Raw genomic sequence first — 9,135 nt, 5'->3', positions numbered from 1 at the left:
CTAATAACATAATCTTATACTCAGAGTCACTATTTCTCTCCTATTCTATCTGTCGTTTCACCTAAGACCATGTAGGCGTATATGTAACGGGTGAAGAAAAGAAATAAAATCAAGCTTACGAGTGACGAAAAACAAAACAAAACAAGAAAGACGTGCAGATTTCATGTGTTTCATGAATGCAACTGAATTTCATTCACATTTTGCATCCATACATCGTTCTGCACATATCCTAAGCTGATTTTGAAGATGTGAATCAGGCTTACAAAACAAACGAACAAATACGCAAACAATTTGAATAGAGCAATTAAATCCTCAGATGTAGTATACACATACATACATACACCTATCTGCACTGTACACACAAACAATCATCGGCCGGCAATCTTATCCCTAAACTTATCCCAATGTGCAGTGTTGTCTTGCTCCGCAATCATTGAGCTCATTGGTTTAGTTTATTTGTTTGTTTGCTTGCTTGCTTGCTTTTGTTTTCCCATTCCAATATCAATCTGACAAGTGAGACTCGTAAAAAGAGAACTGCTAATCGATTGCCAAGTACGGAAACCCCGTCACAAAAATAGGCCCTACATCTGATGCTGGATTGGTAGAAAAGGCACTTGAGAAAGACAGGGGGAAAATCGCCATCCGATTTGAATAGAATAACGTGAGACTCGCTCCTATATACAAAAAAAAAAAAAAAAAAATCTCAGATGTTGATTTATGATCATAAATCAACTTGCGGTTATATTGCAAAAGTCATTATAGCCATATCGCGAGTTCAGATGGCGGTTCGTGTATAATAGAGCTTTGTAATGGGTGTAATGAACGCCTCCCGGGAATGAATATGAAGAATAGCGCCACATAATACTCGTGCTCTTTCATGAATGTTGTGATCATCAATTCAAACCCTGCAAAGTATGTATAACACGTCATCTTTACTATTACATTTAGCTCTAAAGGCATCCATGACAATATGGATAACAACTATAGACCCCCTCTATCTCTCGGTCACATACACACAAACATCTAATGTGCGAGATACAATACACAAGTGATATATGAGGGTGAGGGTGTGTGTGTGTATGTGTGCATATCTTCTGTGTGTGTATTGCATCATGAGTATTGTGTATTACTGAATGTGTGCGTGTGCATGTTGTCTGAGGGTGACGCTTTCACATTACGTGATTCTGCAAAGGTCGATGTAATACTAGCTTTTATTCTGTCCTTGGGCTCAAGGTAGCTGAGTGTCAACCGTTTCCAAATGGATCGTTTCACTTCCGTCGCGTTTACTCGTTTATGCTCCAAATCGCAGGTAGAATTCCATAATTGGAACCCACCTGTCAATTTATCAGGGACGCGCGATTTTATTGTCTTTCCTCTCACATCTTGTGGCACGTTTCTCGATGAGACGCCTTTCTTCTGGTGGTTTTGTTTTGTTTGTAACAGTCTTCTGGCTTTTCACACAAACATCACGTAGCAGAGGTCTTAAGTTACTAGCACAACCTGTACTAGCCAGTTTGGAGTTCCACTTTGTGTATGAGTGGCTAAAAATGAAGGTAATTTGGCACTAACAGGCATGTTGGTCATTGAATTCGTCGAGATACGCATTTTCACGGATACAATTATGATTCATTTTATGAAATCCTTTCAAATGGTGCTTGCCAGCACATGCACTTGGCACCAACACAGTATTCACCAAAGCATTTAGTATTTGGCAAAATAATTAATATACAAATTTGTTGAAATGATGACATAGGTGGGGGATTCAAATAACACATTTTTGCTAGATTATTAGAAACCACTTGTGCAAGAGCATAATCTACATTATAATTCTAAGAGGAATTCAAAGTTTCTTGGATGAAAATCGGTTTTGAAATGGCTGAGATATTCAATAAACAAAGTGAAACATAGTGGTCCTGATGAAATGACGATAGATCACCGTAATAAACCACCGCAACATGATTATGTGCATCTCAATACGAGTACACATGTACAATCAAAATAACTGTTTGGATGATGATGATTGCGTAATCGTGCATCGTCACTGATAAAAGACCCGTTTCCCTCATTTCGGTCTAAAATATTTGGCTGAGGCAACTTTTCGAACTCAACTGCCTTTAAATAAACACCAATGATAGGGAGCAGTAAACCTCAATACACCAGAAATTTCATGTCACAAAATTGTTAATTACTGAAGTGGATAATTAATTTTGCAACTGTATCAGTCTGAACTCGGCAGCGGCGTCCCGCGTCATGGTAAGTGCGACAACCAGCTATGGGGCGCCAAGTGTCGCATGGCGGATTTCCTTTACGAAATCAGTCATTTCGTCGACGTGTGGACCACGGAACTAGAGTTCTGTGGTGTGGACACGCATGTAAAGACATTACATACACGGTTACCGTTCATCATCACTCTAAAACAATGTGTAAAGTTGGGCAAAATTATATTACAAATCACAATCAGCCTGCCAAAATATTTGCTTTCTCTTGTAAAGTAGGTCAATTTTGCAAATGAATTCTTGAGCGATGATTTCTCTATATTATGCGCTACAGCTGCACATGTAATTTTCTTGATTTAACAGAGTTACTACCGTCTGCGCATGTAATTTTTAGATTTCTCAAAGCGCGGTCTTGTTTTTATCCAGGCTGGCTGTCGGCGGTGATGATGAGAATACATCTCACATACACACAATACTTTTCCAGTGATTTTCCTCCTAAGATTTGAATGTACACAACACAAATCAGACATTTCATGTCCATTGTTACTCAGATATCATTTAAGTCATTCACGCAAAAAAACCCCCAAACAAACATGTGATAAAAGATGTATATATATATATATATATATATATATATATATATATTATATATATATAGCATCCTTTTCTATCAAAACAGAAATATTAGATAAGTAGATCAATGGAAATTTTGGGGAAAATCCGACACATGAGAACAGTTATGACTTATACTATGAGAGTCAGAAATTGGCAACTTTGATCTACGTGTTGATCGAACAGCTCTCCATTTGTTTTGTCCACACAGTTTCAGACAGAATTAATCCGCCGAAAGAAAACCACAAAAATGTATTATTCTTATCATATACCAAGAACAGGTCTAAAAATTTGTGTGTCTTTTTTCTCGAAAGAAAAGGGGATATTGGTGAATTCTTGTAAAGAGAACGGAGAGCTGTTGAAAAACTAGATCACGCACAGTCGCCACAGGGGGTGGCGATGGTGATGGAGTTTGGCACGGTGTGTGTGTGTGTGTGTGTGTGTGTGTGTGTGTGTGTGTGTGTGTGTGTGTGTGTGTATGTGTGTGCTTGTGTATGTTGTCTATTTTGAGCGACTAAGTAGACGTTTTTGAGCTTGATCAAATTGATCAAGGTGAATTTTGTACTGCAAGATTTACAATACACAACACTGTTCAATACAAATCAAATTTGTAGATGTTAGCATATTTTGTTTTTTGTATGGATCTGTACATAAAATTGTTTGTATTCGAGTCATTGTGAAAATAATTGTTAATATTGAACGAAATTCGAATAAAAAACAATATTAAAAAGTGTGTGCGTGGGCATGTGCGTGTGTTATACCTATGCACATGCAGTTGTTTTTTCTCTGCTTATATTACATTGTATTTCATACTTTTCTTCCTTCCTGAGGTACCCAAGGCTTTTGAGGGCATTCATCACACACACACACACACACACACACGGCAGAAAAACAGCACTCCATACGCACACGAAGCTCCTATGCCCTATTTTCACCTGCTCTCGAACTCATATCTTCACTCAATCATCCAGTCCATCCATCCATCCATCCATCCAATCATTGTTCTACTGCAGCGCCACCACTGCACTGTCAATGTAACCCAATGTAAATGATAGCGGAAAGGCATTTGTGATTGCCAATCTACATCACACATTCACATCAAACTTGATAAACAGCACTTTTGAATCATGACTTTTGATTTTTTTTTTTTCATTTTATTTCATGTCATTTCACAAATGATTTTGTAGTTTTTTTATGTTCAAATTTTCCATTATTGTCTCATCATATATACATAGAAACATGTAAGTATGGCAATTGCTTTATCTACACATATTCTTATCGAAACAAATCATCAAAGTGTGATGAATACCATTACAACAGTATTCCATTCGTACAATCTTTCATTAATGTACAACTCACAGAGATTAAAGAACCTCTGTGAGCGTAGCGTCATTTGAGTCAGGGTAGAGTTCACAGAAAACAAATTACAAGCTTACACGTAAGCTAAACCTCATCAAAATTTCAGACTGCGTCAGATGCGATGATGGTTGCAACCAGCACAAAGAGAGAGAGAGAGAGAAAAAAAAAATTATATCAGCGAGGATAAACCTTTGGGACTTCCCTTCATATTTTTCTCTTTTCTTTTACTAAATAAATAACATTGCACTTTAAAAAAATCCTGGTGATGATTTTTTTTTCTTTTCTTCATGGCAAACAAATTCATTACAACACATGCTTACACAATAGTGGACGTGTGTTTACAGCACAATACAACGTACGTCAATGGACTCAGCAACATCCCTGCACTTTTGCTTGTAGAATGATTATGTAGCAGAGTCTGGCATGCCTGGCAGGATTATACACCCCGTCACTTTTCTCTAAAGTGAAATAATGCCCCGTTGTCATGGTTACTCACTTCCTTCATTTTTTTTTTCTTTCAAGTTTTCCTTCAAAAGCCTACATAACCAACATTATCGTCATCATCATTAACAACAAATATATATTATGCATGTCATGTATGAATGTGTATGCACATAAAATGTTCTGGAGTGACCGACCACACAAAAGTAATGTGAGAAGGTGGGCGGTTGTTTCTTGACTAGCGTTTATATACTCCAAACTGGTGGCGGACGATGTGTCCAAAAACCAGTGCAGAGGAAGCTCAATGACACAGTAGCCATTGCCCACTCATTTTCTAAATGGTTGTGATTCCCTGACAACTAAGAAAGAAAGAGATGGAATATCATAGTATGACACTCTTCTTGATATGCAATATAAATAGCAAAATTAATGGTAAGAAGAGTACAGATAGAGCGGACTGACAAACTAGTTGTCAGTCCAAATCAAACATTGAATCTGTCTCTCATTACCCCACCCCCCTTGAAAATAGGAGATGAAAAAAATCCTAAGAAAGACATCGGGGCAAATTAAACACTTGAGATTTCACGAAAATGCTTCTGATCATTAAATATTACCCTTCAAAAATCATTTTGGTTTTTTTTAGTCAAAAAATTTGATGTCACTGCTGCCTAAGTACACAAGACTTTCTCAATTCTAAGGCAACCATGACAGAAATTGAAAGGGGAAAGGAGATAAAATGATGTCATGTCTATATAATCAGAGTAGGTGGGCCTAATACGGATGTGAGAAAACAGGCAGCGAATTTGAATTTGCATATAGGACCAAAAAAGAAAAAAGAAAAAGAAAAAAAAAAGAGTGAGAGGAGTTCCATAGATTAATGCAGCATTATCCTCAAACCGAAATGGATGACATGAAATTTTTCTGCATTCGGATCAAATCGACCCTTTTTTTTTTGAGGAAAAAATTAATACAAGATGCAGCATAGACTACAGTCGTTACATGGATAGGCCTATTGGTCAACAGACAACGGTAGACATGATTTCATCTTCCTGCAGCCATGTGTAAAAATGGAATGTACAACGTCTGCTAATTATGCATGTGTTCATTTGCTGTGCACAGCTCTACAAAGGTACAGTGGCTGGTGCGCGAACCCTGACCTACATTCAGCTCGTCAACCAAGCAATGAAACAGACGAAAAACCCACTGATCATTAACAATCATACAGAATAATTATCATTGGACATTTTAAGTACGTGCTTGGGACTCGATAGACCAGTTTCAACAATGGAGTTTGTACAAGAATACCTTAATGCTTTATAGAGATCAGAAAAGTCTCTTTTTTGAGGTTGGGGGGGGGGATGTGATATGACAAACTTTTGTCAGACATTGACACAATTTTTTTTTGTAACAAAATAAACAGAATTAGCATAAGCATTACTAACATTTTGATAATCGATGCTTTCTTAGAACATTGTCTGAATTCATTGAAATATGCAATACACATAAAGAGCATACAACACAAACCACCAATGTGAGCAAAGAATGCAGGACTTCTGTCATAAGGATGAGTCCAGGAAAGAATTTGGAAAAAAAAAATAATGATGGAAACAGTTAAAGAGGACAACTTTACAAATAGACGTCATACAAGACCGACAGATACATATGTAGTGTGCCCTTATTAAGTGGACATACATCGTCTGTATTTGCTCTGCGTAATCTCTGAGATTTGTGCGCAGAGACCATTGAATCCGTTAGGCAAGAGACAAAAAAAGAAGAAGAAATAATAATCATTGTACAAATCGGAATCACAATAGGTATTAATGCAATGCTCAGAAATTACTCTGGAACAAAACCTGACACGAGATTGAACCACTGTGTTTTAGCAGACAGTGTAATTGATGCTCGCTTCATTATCACCTTCACTATCAAATATCATGTCCAATTTACAATTATAAGTCACCACTCTCGACGAAACTTTGGCATGGCGGCTCCTTTGCCGTGACAACTCACTTTACAGATTTCTCTGTAGCCTCCAAATACTGAAGTTATATCGCTAATGCCGGAAGGGGAGGGAATACACAAAGTATGTGGTGTCCGCCACACCATGCCTGGCCGAATAAATTATTCCTAAAATATACCTGGACAACTACAAAAGGTGTTCGTGAAGGTGATGGTAATCAGTACTTGTGGACAGTGATTTCATAGTACTACAAGTATCCCACGCCACTTTCACTCTTATAGTACGAATCAAGGTCTGACCGAACAAAGAGGCTATGAGATTAATACATACATCCACTTTATGAAAAAAAAAATACAATAAAAAAAAAAAATGATAAAAATGTTTATGGATGTTGCCATTTTAAGAAAATATCAGTCAAAGTGAGGATTAATTTGAAGCATGTTTCTTCTCTATGCCTGAGGTGAACACTACTATTCACAGCCATCAATAAACCGGAATGATTTCATTCGGAGTGTTGACATCAAAATGGTGCAGCTTGGGTCACAACCACATTACACAGGCTTCTGTTTGAAGCTCCTTGCTTAGACGCTACAAAGGACAATTTGCATCCCATTCCTGTGGCCAGCATGGTAGTGTTTGATTTTAAGAGCAAAGGTCTCTACCAAAGACACCATAAAAAGGGAAGTCAAACAACCTCTTGCCTCATGCTCATATCAAGATATTAATTGCATCTCTAAGTACAGCACATTTCTCAAAATGTTTGCTTTACAAACGTATCCTCGTCTTACTAGTCCCATAAATGCATATCCGGGCTGGATCTTTCAGCAGAACAAGGTAGTTCGTTAACAAGTTTTCATAACTCACGTATTACTTGCATAATAGACCTTCCCAATCACTTTCTCACAACAAAGAACCAACAATTCTGCAAAAATCATGCACACACACTGACTTTCCCCATATTATTTGCAGTACTATGTAACATGACCACCCGTGGACCATTTCATATCGCGAAAAAAAAAAAAAAAAAAAGAGAGAAGAAAATGTGTGATGTATAGGTTTTTCAGTAAGTACACCCTCCATCCAGGACTAAATTTTGTTCACTGATGGTCATATCCTTCAATAATTATAATATTCTCATATTTTCTGATAAATATAATTTAACGAAAGACCTTAGTCTGTAGAATTTCATTCCATTACTCGGCATGATAAATTTATTTAGTGGGTCTTTTAATATTGACTTTACATACATATATCTGGCCATACTCTTGGAACCAATCTTCATAAATATCTTCTCTTCATTCTGTTTTTTAAATTTGTCATACTTATGACATATAAGACATATTCTTTATTTACTTACATAAATAGATTAACTCTGACAACACTTATCGACAAATCTTCACCATAACCTTTCCAAAAACATTCCCATTGAAATGTTTCATGAATTATCTTCAAAAGGTACAACTCTTCTCATCATCAAAAGTATTCTTGCAGGAGTAAGTGGAGCATTTTGCACATCCTACGAATCCACCTCGGAAATCTGCACAAGTGATGGGCTAAATACACAAATGAACGTATTTACAGTTGGTAGGTTTATCGTGTGCAAATTCAGTTTGTTGATGTTGGTCACCCACAAAATCAGAAGAGAGCAACTCGTAAAAAAAGAAGGCAGCATTCTTGGGAGCATGATACGTCTTCCAAAGGACACTTGCTGAAATAAAAAATTTGTAACACATACCGACGGCCATTTTCTTTCCTCTTTCTCTCTCTCTCCCTCTCTCTCTCTTTCTCTTTCTTTCTCTCTGCCACTGAGAAATCTGAATCAACAAATTCCTTTTTCTGAGCGTTACAAAAAACAAAACCGAGAACACCAAACTTGTTACTCAAATGTCTGCATTGGCACCTTCAACTTTGGTTTTTGGTTGTTGTTTTTTTGGACATGTCGATATTAAAAAAGAATGACAAATGCCCACATGGGGCAGCACAATTACTAGAGATACCTTATGGGGACAGTAATTTTCTCTTCATGAAAATGGGATGCCGTCAGCACACTCCTGCTCTATGGACCTGGACATAATCATTGCTGGAATGTTACATGTATTTTTCTATATCATGAAGAATATTTAGAAAAAAATAAATAAAAAGAAAAGAAGAGGAAAATGGGAGGGGGCACTACGGGAGATTTGAATTCAAAATTGAGAAACTACAGCTTTTAAGTGGCTCTGCACTTTCCCTTTACACTCTACTGGTTATAAACACAGTGAAGCAATGATGAGCCTGAGCTTGACAAACCGCAACAAAGAACACTGAACAAACAAATTCTCTAGCACCATTTGTTATTTCACACAATGCACATTCCATGGCCACAAAAATCTCTCCCTCTCCCTTCCTTGCACAGAAAATGTAAGAGACAGGAGCTGCATGCTCCATTGTCTGAATTGCAGTGGAGGGCACGTATTCCTACATACCGAATTTACGTGAAGGGCGTTCTGTTACCATAGCAACAACTCTTCATTCCATGGGTAGTTGTCATTTTCCCCCTGAAATGCA

Source organism: Diadema antillarum, unplaced genomic scaffold (assembly GCF_040938485.1).
Source record: "Diadema antillarum isolate AM-2024a unplaced genomic scaffold, OU_Dant_1.0 seq00000894_RagTag, whole genome shotgun sequence".
Lineage (NCBI taxonomy): Eukaryota > Metazoa > Echinodermata > Echinoidea > Diadematoida > Diadematidae > Diadema > Diadema antillarum.
Note: the sequence above shows the minus strand (reverse complement) of the source record.